This window comes from Spea bombifrons, chromosome 7 (assembly GCF_027358695.1).
Source record: "Spea bombifrons isolate aSpeBom1 chromosome 7, aSpeBom1.2.pri, whole genome shotgun sequence".
Taxonomy (NCBI): Eukaryota; Metazoa; Chordata; class Amphibia; order Anura; family Pelobatidae; genus Spea; species Spea bombifrons.
Genome location: NC_071093.1, coordinates 22,740,342 through 22,756,560, shown reverse-complemented (window position 1 = coordinate 22,756,560; position 16,219 = coordinate 22,740,342). Strand labels below are relative to the sequence as shown.

General features: G+C 41.0%; 1 protein-coding gene and 1 long non-coding RNA gene across 2 annotated transcripts in view; one reads left to right on the top strand and one right to left on the bottom strand.

Annotated features, from left to right (window-relative positions):
- The window catches only part of LOC128502357 (uncharacterized), a 306,149-nt gene extending 291,008 nt beyond the window's left edge, over positions 1-15,141 (bottom strand). Inside the window, exon 1 of the long non-coding RNA XR_008355102.1 lies at positions 15,098-15,141. This is a non-coding gene — a long non-coding RNA (uncharacterized LOC128502357). The remainder of the gene's footprint in view (positions 1-15,097) is intronic.
- Positions 1-16,219, top strand: part of RHBDF1 (rhomboid 5 homolog 1) — a 542,782-nt gene that overhangs the window by 449,522 nt on the left and 77,041 nt on the right. The window lies entirely within an intron of this gene.

The following is a 16,219-nucleotide window of genomic DNA, read 5'->3' as shown; positions in this document are numbered from 1 at the left end:
CATACGAGTTGGCCCCCCCTCAACTGAAATTTGGAATTTTTTTAATGGATTTTGATAGATATTCCTTAGATCCGGTTAGATCAACTGTTTTTTTCGTTAGATCTACCAAGCAGGATGCGGTATTCACAATCCTATTTCGTGTACGGAAGATGGGAATACGTATGTTGGCCCCCCCTCAACTGAAATTTGGAATTTTTTTAATGTATTTTGGTAGATATTCGTTAGATCCGGTTAGATCAACTCGTTTTTTTCATTAGATCTATCACGCAGGAGGCGGTATTCACAATCCTATTTTGTGTGCGGGGGATGGGAATACATACGGGTTGGCCCCCCTCAACTGAAATGTGGAATTTTTTTAATGGATTTTGGTAGATATTCGTTAGATCCGGTTAGATCAACTGTTTTTTTCGTTAGATCTATCACGTAGGAGGCGGTATTCACAATCCTATTTTGTGTGCAGGGGATGGCAATACATACGAGTTTGGCCCCCCCTCAACTGAAATTTTGAATTTTTTTAATGGATTTTGGTAGATATTCATTAGATCCGGTTAGATCAACTGTTTTTTTCGTTAGATCTATCACGCAGTAGGTGGTATTCACAATCCTATTTTGTGTGCAGGGGGTGGGTATACATATGGGTTGGCTAAAAGATAGGAAATAAAGCATTTACGAAATAAAACCTATCTTTTAGTTTTGTATAGCGTTTCCAGGGCCGGCCTTAAGTGTTCAGGCGCCCTGTGCGGACCACCCCCGAATTCCACGGAACAGAGGTAGAGCTCAGCGGGACATAAATTCCAAATTTCAGTTGGAAGGACAACCCATATGTATTCCCATCCTCCTGCATACAAAATAGGATTGTGAGTATCGCCTCCTGTGTGATAGATCTAACAGTTGAGGGGGGCCACCCCATATGTATTCCCACCCCCCCGCACACAAAATAGGATTGTCAATATCCCCTCTTGTGTGATAGATCTAACCGGATCTAACCGGATCTAACGAATATCTACCAAAATACATAAAAAAAATTCCAAATATCAGTTGAGGGGGGGGCCAGCCCATATGTATACCCACCCCCCGCACAAAAAATAGGATCGTGAATACCGCCTCCTGCGTGATAGATCTAACGAAAAAAACTATTGATCTTACCAGATCTAACGAATATCTACCAAAATCCATTAAAAAAAATCCAAATTTCAGTTGAGGGGGGCCAACCCGTATGTATTGCCATCCCCCGCACACAAAATAGGATTGTGAATACCGCATCCTGCTTGGTAGATCTAACGAAAAAAACAGTTGATCTAACCGGATCTAACGAATATCTACCAAAATCCATTAAAAAATTCCAAATTTCAGTTGAGGGGGGCCAACCCGTATGTATTGCCATCCCCCGCACACAAAATAGGATTGTGAATACCGCCTCCTGCGTGATAGATCTAACGGAAAAAACAGTTGATCTAACCGGATCTAACGAATATCTACCAAAATCCATAAAAACATTTCCAAATTTCAGTTGAGGGGGGGCCAACCCGTATGTATTGCCATCCCCCGCACACAAAATAGGATTGTTAATACCGCCTCCTGCGTGATAGATCTAACGAAAAAAAACAGTTGATCTAGCCGGATCTAACGAATATCTACCAAAATCCATAAAAAAAATCCAAACTTCAGTTGAGGAGGGGCCAGCCCAAATGTATACCCACCCCTGCACACAAAATAGGATTGGAAATACCGCCTCCTGCGTGATAGATCTAACGAAAAAAACAGTTGATCTAACCGGATCTAACGAATATCTACCAAAATCCATAAAAAAAATCCAAATTTCAGTTGAGGAGGGGCCAGCCCATATGTATACCCACCCCCGCACACAAAATAGGATTGGGAATACCGCCTCCTGCGTGATAGATCTAACGAAAAAAAACAGTTGATCTAACCGGATCTAACGAATATCTACCAAAATCCATTAAAAAAATTCCAAATTTCTGTTGAGGGGGGCCAACTCGTATGTATACCCATCCCCCACAAACAAAATAGGATTGTGAATACCGCCTCCTGCGTGATAGATCTAACGAAAAAACCAGTTGATCTAACCGGATCTAACGAATATCTACCAAAATCCGTAAAAAACACAACTACAAGACTATTTCTTTAGGTATTCCGTGCAGCCTATGATCTCCCTTGTAAAAACGTTTGCCAAGTCTTGCACAGACGGGAGTTTCGTAAGTGGCATATAGTGGCACATCTTGGAAAAATGATCCACTACCATCAGAATGACAGTATTGTTCTGAGAGGGAGGATCACCATCTTTTCGGATGAGGTCAGTGATGGGTTTGATGAAATCAGAGAAGTTGCGTATGAATTTGCTGTAATAATTAGCAAAACCGAGGAAGCATAGGACAGACCAAAGACCTACAGGACAGGGCCAAATATGTACCGCAGAAACCTTTTGAGGGTCCATAGAAAAGCCTTTATCAGAAAAATTATAGCTGAAAAACGCAACCTGGTCTTTATGAAACTCGCATTTCTCAACTTACAAAATAAGCCATTCACTCAGAGACGTTGGAGGACACTTTAACGTCTCTGATATGGGTCTCGAGTGAAGGCAAGTGTGTGAGTATATTGTCCAGATATATGACAACACACTCTTGTAACATATCTCTGAGTACGCAATTTATAAACTCCTGGAAGACAGCAGGGGCATTGTATTAGCCAAAGGGCATAGCCAGATATTCATAGTGTCCACTTATGGCATTAAATGCTGTCTTCCATTCATGTCCATGCTTAATGCGTACCAAATTGTAGGCCCCACGTAAATCCAACTTGGTGAATACCTTGGCCCCTTTTAACCAATGAAAAAGCTCAGTGATCAATGGTATTGGATATGCATTTTTGATCGTAATCTTATTCAGACCTCTGTAATCTATACAGGGCCTAAATTCACCCCCTTTCTCAGGTACGGAAAGAAACGGTACCAGCAGGGGAAGTGGATTTACGTATAAATCACCTAGCCAGGGCATCGGAGACATAATCCTCCATGGCCTTATTCTCGGCAATTGACAACGGGTAGACTCGACCACGAGTAGGAGTAGCGCCTGGCTGGAGTTCTATGGCGCAATCATCGGGCCTATGCGGAGGTAGGGAACCAGCCCAAACTTTGACATAGACATCAGCATAGTGCTTGTAGTGTTGTGGCAACACCGGGGTAGCATCAGTACAAAGGACCTTGATGACTTTGCGAAGACACTCCTTTTGGCAATCAAGTGACCAGGCTAACCCCTCAGACTGCCGCCAGTCAAGGGTAGGATTATGTTTTTGTAACCAGGGATAGTCCAATACCACAAGAAAGTGAGGAGAGGAGATCATCTGGAACTGGATCTTCTCCTGATGTAGAACCCTGATGGACATAGAGAGAGGAATCGTCTCCTTAGTAATGAGCGAAGGCTGCAGAGGTATATCATCAATGGCCAAGGGCATTTCCATGTTAATAACAGGTATACAATGGTTAGCCACAAAGGAGGTGTCAATAAAGGCATAGGCAGCACCTGAGTCTATGAGCGATTTGGTAACAATTGAAGCAGCCGCCCATGACAGAACAACCGTAACCAGAGGCTTGTTCTTAAAGACGTTAGGGGACTGGGTATGTAGGGGACTAAGGTAGTGTGGCAGGCTTAATCCAGTAGCAATATGATTCCTCTCCTATGTCCAGCTTGGTTTTCCCATTGATAGAATACCTGAAAATGATCACAAAGGCATGAAGCCAATTTACCTTTATGATCAGTGGACTGAGCTATTTGTTGGTTTATAAGGGATTCAACATTTAGTTTAATTACTAAATCAGATACCTGAATAAAATTAGCTACATCTTTAAAAGCAACAAGAGATGGTTGCATTAAGATGTGCAACCAATTTTAAAAAAACAAACGTTTTCCATTTATCTTTAAGTTTGTATGAAAAGATGGATATGACCCTTCTATTTCTAAATTTTGCACAGAAACATTATTCCTGTAATATATTTGGCTGTACTAAAGACCTTTCTGCTTGTGTATCAAGTCCAGTATAAAGATCGCCTTTGTACAGAATTTGTAATTTTAAATTCTCCATTTTCTTCAGACTCTGGTGCAGGAGAATCTAAGGTCTTTTTAATTTTAATGACATATTAAGTTGCAGCGGGCATTGCTGCAGATGCTGTAACCCTTTCTTCTACTCTGCCTACCGTTTAAGATGATCTGTTAGATTAAGTCATTTGGTATCTCTCCCTTGGTCTGCCCGTATCTATCTGGGGTAGAAATTAAAGGGTGCAAACCATACCGAATTTGGGGTGCCTGTCTCCTTATTTTCTCAGTTAGTGGTCTAGGTGGAGTTTCTTTTCTACGCTTATTGTCAAGCACTTCTCTGTCTACTGCTTGAACCTGTGACCTTGCATGTCTGCGTGAGTCAGACTGTCTAACATGAGAGTGACCATTTTTTGCTTTTTTGTCATTACTGGACATGCTTTCACCAGTTAAATCTTTACCTAAAAGAGTATAGTTATTTTTTTATTATTATTTCTAGACTTTCCTTATTGACTTTTCTCAATAGGAAGTTTTCAATCTTTCTTTCTAAATCTAATATAAGTCCTTGTCCCATTATGAGGGACTTCAAACAACCCCAAACTATCTTATCATTATTTTGAGTAAATCTTAACCCCAAAGAATATGCTGCAACAATGTCACTAGACTTGTGATCATATGCTAATGTAGAATCAGACAAAAGCCATGGTAACTTTTCCACATATAGTATACACAATAGAATTCCAGTCTGTAGCTTCCTGGAGTGTAATAGACAAATCAGGAGGTAGCAAAGCGTTAACTAAAGCTTCTTTCTGTGCAGGTGTAGGATATTATTATTATTATTATCTTTTATTTATATAGCGCCAACAGTTTACGCGGCGCTTAATACAATACATAAATTCAAGGGATATGACAAGACAAGAATTGACAGACTAAGACAAACCGATACATTTGGTGGAGAGAGCCCTGCTCGCAAGCTTACAATCTAGAGGGAAAATGGGGTGATAAACATAAGGCATAGAGAAAGGGTGAGAGGTATTGTGGTGGGAGTATCGATGACAAGGATGTTCTAGCAGCTAAGATGGTATGCTTCTCTGAAGAAGTGGGTTTTTAGATGTTTCTTGAATGTCGGGAGGGAGGGTGAATTCTGAAGGTTCCTTGGGAGCAGATTCCAGAGATATGGGGCAGCTGGAGTGAAATCTTGTAGACGGGAAAAGGAAGAGGTGACGAGTGAGGTGGAGAGCCTTAGCTCATGGGAGGAACGTAGGGATCGAGTAGGAGAGTATTTGCTAATGAGGTCAGAAATGTACGGAGGAGCAGTATTGTGGATGGCCTTATATGTCAGTACCAGGATCTTAAATTTAATTCTAAAGGTAATCGGGAGCCAGTGGAGGGTTTCACAGAGGGGGGAAGCAGAAGAGGAGCGACGTGCAAGGAAGATGAGCCAAGCAGCGGCATTTAGGATAGACTGTAGAGGAGAGAGTCGAGACAGTGGAATGCCAACCAGAAGAGTGTTGCAGTAGTCAAGACGGGAAATGATAAGTGAATGAACCAGAGTTTTTGTGGATTCTTGGGTGAGGAATGGGCGGATACGAGAGATGTTTTTTAGGTGCAGGCGGCAGGATCTGGCGAGGGACTGAATGTGAGGGATGAAGGAGAGGTTTGAGTCAAGGATGACCCCAAGGCATCGGGCCTGGTTAGTAGGAGAGATAGTTGTGTTGTTAATGGTGATAGAGAATTCAGGTAGTGGAGTGGAGATGGAGGGAGGGAAGATAATGAGTTCCGTTTTAGAAAGATTAAGTTTCAGGTAGTTTTGTGACATCCATGAAGAAATAGCAGACAAGCAGCTGGTGATCCGGGACATGAGAGATGGAGAGAGATCAGGAGAAGATAGGTAGATTTGGGTATCATCTGCATATAGATGATACTGGAGGCCAAATGAGTTGATTAGTTGACCCCATCTAATGCATGTACCGTATTGGCCCGAATATAGGCCTCACTTTTCCCCCCCACTTTAGGTCTTTAAAGTGGTGGTTCGGCCTATATTCAGGGTTTAGCACAGTTCGTCTTGCGGACGCTCGGGGCATGCAGTTCCGAGCGCGGGGTGGGTGTTTTCTGTTTCATTTAGCCCTGATGCAGGGTTAGGATCCAGTTCTCCAGCAGCTGTGGACGTCTGCGCGGAGCGCTTAAACAACCTCCGCTGCCGGCACTTCCACCGGGGACATAACCTTCCGGCGCTCCACCATAGAAGCCCCGGTGGAAGTGCCGTCAGCGGAAGTTTTTTACGCGTATCTCACAGACGTCCACCGGCCGGCCCCACTAGACACCAGGGAGTCTTGAGGTGCATTGGTAAGTCGGGTGAGGGGCACTTCTAGGAAGCAGAGTGGCATTTCTAGGGGCATAAAGCATATCAGGGGTCAGAGTGACATATCTGGGGGGGACATAAAGCATATTGGGGTTATAAAGCGTATTAGGGGCAGAGTGGCATATCAAGGGTTATAAAGCATATCTGGGGGCAGGGTGGCATATCAGGGGTTATAAAGCATATCTGGGGGACAGAGTTACCATATCTATAAGTAAGGCGCATTATAAATTAAGGGTGGGGGACCTTAAATGGCTAATTGATTTTCTGTTTGTATGTAACATATGCTGATAAACTGTATAATAGATACCAAAAATGTTAAAATACATGTATGCCTGTTCATTAGATAATACTGTTTTACTATTTCAGTACTGTGCATTTTTTCTTAAAAAATATTTTTTTCTTTAAAATAGCACCCAACTTTAAGGGTGCGGCCTATAATCGGGTGTGGCCTATATTCGAACCTATACTGTATTTTGTCATTGAGCCACAGGGTTCTTAAGTATTTGAGGGAGCCTGACCTACAGCCGCCTTAATATTAGACATAGGAATTTCTCCTGCAGCTTGTAATGAAATCTGGGACACATTCCGATCTCCTCTCCTTAACATCTGCTCTAAAGGGGCAGTGACTAGATTCAGTTCTCTTAATAATTGTTCCCTGTCTAGTCAAGGATTAGTTTATGAATTAATCAGTAGTTCCTGGTCCCCAATGAACATATTGTATTTCAAGGGCTAAAACATCATCATTTTGCATATTTGTCTGTATAATGCATTCAATAGCCATGATATTGAATTTACCTTCCATTACGTGTAAGAGGACCACAGGATAAAATATCTGGGTAATACAAAAAAATGAAAATTCACGAGTCCCACATTGGGAGCGCCAATTGTGACAAGTGATAAGGATTGAGAATTCAATTATAGTTACTTATTTATTAAAGATCACAATAATATACATACATCCAAAATTAAGCAGAGCATGATATAGAATGTCTATTAAAGTAAAGTGACCATAGTTACATAGTTACATAGGCTGAAAAAAGACATGCGTCCATCAAGTTCAGCCTTTCCTATATCTGTTAATTTGTTGCTGTTGATCCAAAAGAAGGCAAAAAACCCCGGCTTCGCTCTTTACAATTTTGCACTAACCAGGGAAAAAAATTCCTTCTTGACCCCAAAATGGCAGTCAGATTTCTCCTTGGATCAATAAGCTGTTTCCCCATAATTAAAGAATATATCCCCGAACATTATGTTTTTCCAGGTATCCATCCAGTTGCAGTTTAAATGTCTGTACAGACTCTGATAAAACTACCTCTGCAGGCAGAGAATTCCACATCCTTATTGTCCTTACTGTAAAAAACCCTTTCCTCTGCTTTAGTCTAAATCTCCTTTCTTCCAGTCTAAATGCATGACCACGTGTCCTATGCATAGTCCTGTTTATGAACAGATTTCCACACAATGGTTTGTATTGGCCCCGAATATATTTATATAACGTTATCATATCCCCTCTGAGGCGACGTTTTTCTAAACTAAACAGATTTAAATTAGTTAACCTTTCTTCATAACTATAGTGCTCCATTCCTTTTATTAATTTTGTAGCCCGCCTCTGCACCCTTTCTAGTGCTATGATATCCTCCTTTAGAAAAGGTGCCCAAAATTGCACAGCATACTCAAGGTGCGGCCTTACCATTGATTTATACAGAGGCAAAATTATATCTTTATTCCGCGACTTGATGCCCCTTTTTATACACGACAATACCTTACCGGCCTTAGCAACCGCAGACTGACACTGCACATTGTTGCCTAGTTTGTTGTCTATAACAATTCCCAAATCCTTCTCATTTGTCATTACCCCTAATTCACTACCGTTTAGGGTGTAGGTTGCTTGTGCATTCGCTACCCCGAAGTGCATAACTTTACATTTATCTACATTGAATTTCATCTGCCATTTGAGTGCCCAGTCCCCCAGTCTATCTAGATCCCTCTGCAGCACAGTAATATCCTGCTCGCCCTGTATAACTTTACCTAGTTTTGTGTCATCTGCAAACACCGAAACATGACTTTCAATGCCTACTGCCAGGTCATTTATAAATATGTTGAATAAAATTGGTCCCAGAACAGAACCCTGAGGGACACCACTTACCACTTTTGACCAGCTTGAAAATTTACCATTTATAACAACTCTCTGTTCTCTACCTCTAAGCCAATGTTCTACCCAAGAACAAGAATTTGCATCTAGGCCAATTTCTTTCAGTTTGAATACTAACCTATTGTGTGGAACCGTGTCAAACGCCTTGGCAAAATCCAAGTAGATTACATCCACTGCAACACCCTGATCGACACTTCTACTTACTTCTTCGTAGAATGCAATTAAATTAGTTTGACAGGACCTATGTTTCATAAAACCATGCTGATTTATGCTAATAATACTATTCTTCCCAAGGAATTTTTGAATATTATCCCTAAACAGCCCTTCAAATACTTTCCCAGCAACGGAAGTTAGGCTCACAGGTCTATAATTTCCGGGCACAGAGTTGGAACCCTTTTTGAAAATAGGAACCACATCTGCCTTCCTCCAATCCTCTGGTACAATTCCTGAAAGAAAAGAATGCCGAAAGATTAGAAACAGAGGTTCACTTATTTCCTGACACAGCTCCTTAAGTACTCGTGGGTGAATACCGTCAGGCCCCGGAGCCTTGTTAACATTAATTTTCTTTAGTTGCTGCAGCACCTTGTCCTGGGCCATCCACTCACAGTTTGACTGAAAATTTGTCTCAGTGGTCCTATGTATATCCATTGCCATAGGTTCCTCCATAACATATACTGAGGAAAAATAATTATTTAAAGTTTCTGCTTTTTCCTGGTCCTCCTTAACCAACACTCCCCTCTCTGTTATTAATGAACCTACGTTTTCATTCTTTGTTTTTTTAGAATTTATGTACTTAAAGAATTTTTTGGGGTTAGTTTTGCTCTCTTTGGCAATCACCCTCTCATTTTCTAGTTTAGCCCATCTAATCACTTTTTTTGCATGCTTTATTGGCTTCCTTATATCTTATATAGGATGCCTCTGATTCGTCTGATTTAAATGCTGTAAAAGCCATTTTCTTATTTTTAATTTCCTGCTTAACGACCCCACTAAGCCACATCGGTTTCAATTTGTTTCTTTTATATTTGTTTCCTAGTGGTACATACTGAGAAGTGTACCCTGCTAATATTTGTTTGAAAATACTCAATTTTTCCTCAGTATTTTTATCCCTGAAGAGTTTTTGCCAGTCAATAAGTTGTAAAGCTGCCCTTATCTTATTGAAATTGGCCTTCTTAAAATTATACGTTTTAGTATTCCCCATGGGCAATTTCTTTTTTGAGTTCAAAGAGACCATATTGTGATCACTATTACCCAAGTGCTCCCCCACTTGAATGTTAGACACAAGATCAACATTGTTTGTTATCACCAGATCCAAACAAGTATCCTTTCTAGTTGGTGCTTGTACCAGTTGTGACCAGATTTTTTAAATAAATAAAAACGTTTTTTTTTATAAATTGGCAAATGGTAAAAAAAAACTTTTTTCTAAGCATATTTTCTTCAAACTATATGGCATCCATGTGCCCCAAAGACAGATGACATCATTGCTCGGCAGATAATATAGGATATAATCTTATGTGATGGGATTAGGAGTACATCAGTACACTAAAAAGTCATTTTACACGGGACACCTAAAGCCACAATTTAAATATGTAGATTGAAATAGAGTAAATAACACAAAACCTTTATTTTTCCTCTCACTGATTGAATTGAGGATGGCTGGATTTACTTATCTCTGGATAAATAAAAATTAAATAGTTCAATTTATTCCTACAGAAAGTGCCAGGAAACAGATGACCAAATACACAAGCCAGGACAGGCTCTGCCACACCGACACCCAGTCACACACCAGGACAGACACTGCCACGCCGACACCCAGACACACACCAGGACGGGCTCTGCCACACCGACATCCAGATACACTCAACAGGACAGGCTCTGCCACACCACCACCCAAACACACCAGGACGCATTCTGCCACACCGACATCCAGACCTAGCTCTGACACACCACCACCCAGACACACAAAACAGGACAGGCTCTGCCACACCAACACCCAAACACACCAGGACACATTCTGCCACACCGACACCCAAAAATAGACACCAGGACAGACTCAGCCACACCGACATCCAGACCTAGCTCTGAGATGAGACCTCATCTTGAGTATGCGGTAAAATTCTGGGCACCAGTCCTTAGAAAGGACATTATGGAACTAGAAAAAGTGCAAAGGAGGGCTACAAAATTAATAAGGGGATTGGGAGATACTAGTTATGAAGAGAGATTAAAAAAGTTAAAATTATATACACTGTAAAAACGGCATCTTAAAGGGGATATTATAACATTATATAAATATATGCAGGGCCAATATAAAGAGCTCTTCAGTGACCTGTTCATTAACAGAAATGTACAAAGAACAAGAGATCACCCTCTGAGACTGGAAGAGCGGAGATTTCATAGACGCCAAAGGAAGGGATTCTTTACAGTAAGGACAATAAAGGTATGGAATTCACTGCCTAGGGAGGTGGTGTTATCGAATACATTAGATGCCTACAAAAGAGGTCTGGACATTTTCTTAGAAAGGCATGACATACAGGGCTATAAATAGAATTAATATTTTAGAGCTTCTTGATCCAAGGAGAAATCCGATGATGGCAGAATTTCAAGTAGCTTAATTAGGGTATTTTTTGTCTTTTTTTCAACCTTATGTGCCATGTAACAATGTACTATGTAACAAGTCTCTTGTATTTTATGTGAATTTTTATTATTACATACCTCCTCTGTTCTTGCCCTCCCCAACCCCCTTGTTCTGATCTAAAGCCCTTCTCCTTTGTATGCTATCTCCATTTTCTGTGTCCCTCCCCCCACCACTAGTTTTAAATCCCCTCCAACCTTCTAGCCATCCTGTCCCCAGCACAGCAGACCTTCTTCCGTTTAGGTGCAATCCATCACGGCTATAAAGATCGTATCCAAGCGCAAAATCAGCCCAGTGCTCTAAAAAGCCAAAACCCTCCTTCATACACCATGACTTTAGCCACGCATTAACCTTCCTAATCTTCCACTGCCTTTCTACTGTTGCGCGCGGCACAGGTGATAAACTTGGAGGTCCTTTTTACTCAGTTTACCTCCTAATTTCCTGAAATCCTTCTTTAGGACTTTCCATTTTCCACTTACTTTGTCATTGGTACTAATATGGACCATGACAGCCAGGACTTCCCCAGCCTCTCCCAATAATCCATCCACTCTGTCAGCAACATGCCGGAGTCTAGCAAACTGTCCAGTTGAGCCAATCAGAGCGCGAGATTACCATATCTACTTTCTTAATTATAGAGTCCCCTACCAACACAATCTGTCCATCCTTTCTTTCACTCTCAACCCCACCCATAATAGAGGGGCTGTTCCCTCAGCTGTAAGAAGGAACAGCTTCCTCCGGTACAGCTACTCCTGAGCTGATGCACCCAACATCTTCACTCAAGTGGGCAAATCTGTTAGGCTGCACAAGGTCAGGACTAGCTAAACCATTCCTCTTCCCTCCCCCTCTGCTACCATATGTAACTGTCACCCAGCTATGTGCCTGTTCTCCAGCTGTCTTATCTCCTCCCACTCCACTACACTCTGCTCAGTGAGCAGTAGATCCCTTTCAAGATCTCCAATACGAGCTTCCAGAGAAGCCAGTTGCTCACACCTGCCACAGAGGTATGGAACCTGGATGGATTCATCCAGGCATGCATACATGGAGCAAGGAGTCAGACCATCAACCTTGTGTTAGGGACCAGGAACCAGACGGACACAAAACGTAAAATGCAATCACCTTTATTGTAATGACAATAGTGAACAAAGCCAAATTGTGATCCAAAAGCATATACCAAAAGACAAGCCGGGGTCAGGAACCAAGACAGATACTCAGACAAGCCGGGGTCAGGAATACAGAGATCAGCGAAGTCAGGAACAAGCCAGGAATCAGGAGCCGGGATGGACGTCAGAGAAAGCCAGGTCATACACAGGAATTCAGGAACGCAGGAACGCAGGAACACAGGAACACAGGAACACAGGAACACAGGAACACAGGAACACAGGAACACAGGAACACAGGAATAGCACTTGCAGCCGGAAACAACACAAGGGCAAGGAGGAAGTGAAGTTTAGCTGCTTAAATAGCCAAAAGGGGCTGGCTGTGGGCTGGACAATGGGCTCAGTCACAGGAGTGACAGGAGTGTAGCCATGGCAACCCAGCCAGGCTGTATAGCCTCCAGCAATGCAGCAGAAAAGCAGCTAGACCATAACACCTTGCTAACTCCCATAACCACACACAGAGATCAACAAGTATTGGAAAAAAATTAACGAATAACGAGAACTTTAAAAAATAAAGAGTTAAAAACAAAAAAACACCATCAAAAATAAACAGTTAAAAGTACAAAAACTAACGCCAGCAGGGAAACTGTTTGTGCCCTCCAATTACAAAAAAGCCATATTAAATTTGCATCACTCCTCAAAGATTGCAGGTCACTCGGGAGTGAGGACTTTATTTTCGATGGGACAACCCTTTTGGTGGCCATATATTTAAGGGTTGTTGCATTTGTGCCACCACCAAGATACCTCATAGATTACCTCCTGGGCAATTAGTACCACTGCACATTCCTAAGCAACTGTGGACACATATAGTGATGGAGTTGGCCTACCTTCCTCACATTCACTTACCACCATTCTTTCTGTGGTAGATCGATTCTCCAAGATGGTTCATTTCATTCCCCAATGGAAACTTCCCTCTGCTAAGTGTATCCGTAAAGGAAATAGTACGGATTCATGGCTTTCCACGCGAAATAGTCACCGACCGAGGGGCCCAGTTCATTTCTCAATTCTGGAGAAAATTCTGTAAAATAGTGAGCATTACGCTTTCATTTTCCTCAGCCTATCACCCTCAGTCTAAGGGAGACACTGAAAACATGGAACAATATTTAAGAAACATTGTAAATAATAATAAAGACGATAGGTCCTAATTACTCCCCCTAGGCGAGTTCTCCCTCAATACTTCTTTGCAAAGTGCCACTTAAACCTCACCATTTTATTGCGTATATTGCTTTCATCCCAGCTTTTTTCAGTTTGAAACCTCTGTGTCCGGGATTCCTGTACTCGATTCTCATATTCAGCACCTTTCTTCTGTATGGAACTCTGTACGTACTGCTTTGACCAAAGCCTCCCCTTCGCAAAATATTTTTTTTTATTGTAGGGGAATACCAGCCCCCACCTTCATGCCCAGGAATAAAGTACGGTTATCTACCCGCCATATCCGGGTACTCTCCATTAAGATGACACCACATAGGTTCCTACTCAATCTGTAGGCATATCAACCCAGCGACAAATTAATTGAGGTACCCCAAAACCTCCGCATTCCCCGCTCCCTCTGTGTCTCCCTGCTAATACCTGTGATCTACAACAAATTCTCCATGCTCCTGTTTATCCAGGTCCTGTTGCGATGGAATCCTCGGAGGAATATGAGATCCAAGCTAACCTCGACTCTCGTTTCTTGAAAGAGTCTCTTCAATACGGCTGTTAGGGGGAGCTGTTAGGACTCACCTGGCTTTGCATCCTATGACGTTCCGCTCTCTGCAAGCTGCTCTGGCGGCTGCAATCCTCGCTGGCATAAAGCAGTTTTGTCGCGTCTACGCACGTGAGGCGCATTTGTGACCTCGTCTGACCATGCCTGATCTCTTGTGCCTCATTCTAGGCCTCTGCTGCCTATTTAAACACTGAACTTTCACTATCACATTACCCTTGGTTGATGTAAGACATGTTTAGTATTTGTAATAAAAATAGGGCCAACACAAACTTCGTATAATTGGAAAACACATATATATGTATATGCGTCAAAAATAGGCAGAGTCACTTAGATGCAAACAAAGGTAAAACATTTAATACAAACAAAAATGGAAGAAGAATATAAAAGTATCTATATAAAGTAGATAACAAAAATAATACAAAATAAGTCTTACAAAACCTTGGAGAGGAATTTAGTTGATGGCATCTGTCCTATGCATTCCTGAGGATGGAGGGAGGGAGTGTTTGGGACGTGAAGAGTCCGTGGATGGCAAGTACATCTCCCCTCAACCTCTCTCCCCATGCCTCTCCAATGCCTTGCTTATATGCGGTTTGGATAATGATTTCAGTCTATTGGTCTTCACCGAATTGGGTGTTCAAACATGCTTACCAAGGTCTTTACACGTCTAAACCCTATTTTAGGTGGTCACTGTAAGCATACTGTAATGCCCTTTTACAGTTACAATTATACCATGCATTAACAAGTTACTATCCTATCTATAGAATGCCTGTTCAGCAAATCCTTCATTCCATACTTAAGGTCAGGGAAACCCTGAAGCCTATTAATATATCTTAATGATCATTTATTTCTGAACAATGATTACATATCTTTGACTATTGCCTATACCAATAATTACATCTGGTCCTTTTATATTATTGAGGTTAGAAGAGATGGTAAATGTGTTAGAATCTTTTACAATTCCCCCTGATGATAGGATAATATCCTAATCATATCTTTTCAAATATTCACATTTACTCACCATTCGTATCACATTCATATCACATTTATACTACAATCACATCATACTTTTCCTGGGACCATATGATAATCATTAGCATGATTCTCTACGTTTGTTATGGAATGAGAAGATTGTGCTCTTTTTATCATTTCCCTTAATAATCCGTCTCCCTTATCTTCTTCATATTTAACTTGTTTATACATCTTACTTATTCTACACATAAGAAAACCTTGATAAACAATACATAATAAAACAAGTATAGCTATAATAACAATTGGATTCGACAATATATTCGGATTGTACAGAAGATTGTGACCACATATTTACTGATTTTTTTAAAGTTTGACCACCAACTAACTCCAGACATATCATTCCATTGATGTTGAATTTGTTCTAATTCACCTTGTTTATGTTGGAAAACATTTCTGCATCTTTCAATTGTTGCTTTAATATCCTCAATCCATGTTTTCCAAGGAAAATGGTCTATCTGTGTAAGATCAAATTGCAGAGGTAGTGTTCTCAAATGCTCTGTGCCTATAGTGGAGATATTAAACTTTTTCCCATCTATCTCCAACTTTTTCAAATCACCTTCTATGCAATATAATCCTCTGTGAAGAGTTTCATTATGCATACAATTTGACAAGAATGCTCTGACCAATGACTCTTCCTTCATTACTTGAAAACAAACTTTCCCTATCTTTACTTGAGTCATAAATTCATGCATAGATGTAACACTTTCAATCCTTGCCTCACATGATGAATGATTGTGAAAACATTACCCTTGGTTGATGTAAGACATGTTTAGTATTTGTAATAAATTCAAGAAAACAAGAATGATAGACAACCTTTTCTTGCCCTGGAAGACATATTGCTTTAGAAACAAAATGAAGACAAGCTGAAACATCTAATTGTTCCAGATTTTCCCCATCAAATACAAAATCTGTATATCTTAAATTATAATGAATCTAATTTGTCCAACAATGTCTCTTGATGTATCAATGTCCGATGTCAGGAGTCGATCCACCCGAACTTCTCTTATCTTATGCAATAACAATATCTTCTCTGGTAAATCCTTTGTCTGGCCATCAATTCCAATTGGCTTCTGGTACAGTTCAAACAACACAGCTATCAAAAAACTATGCTATCTTGATGTCACGCTTCTTGTATTGCTGTT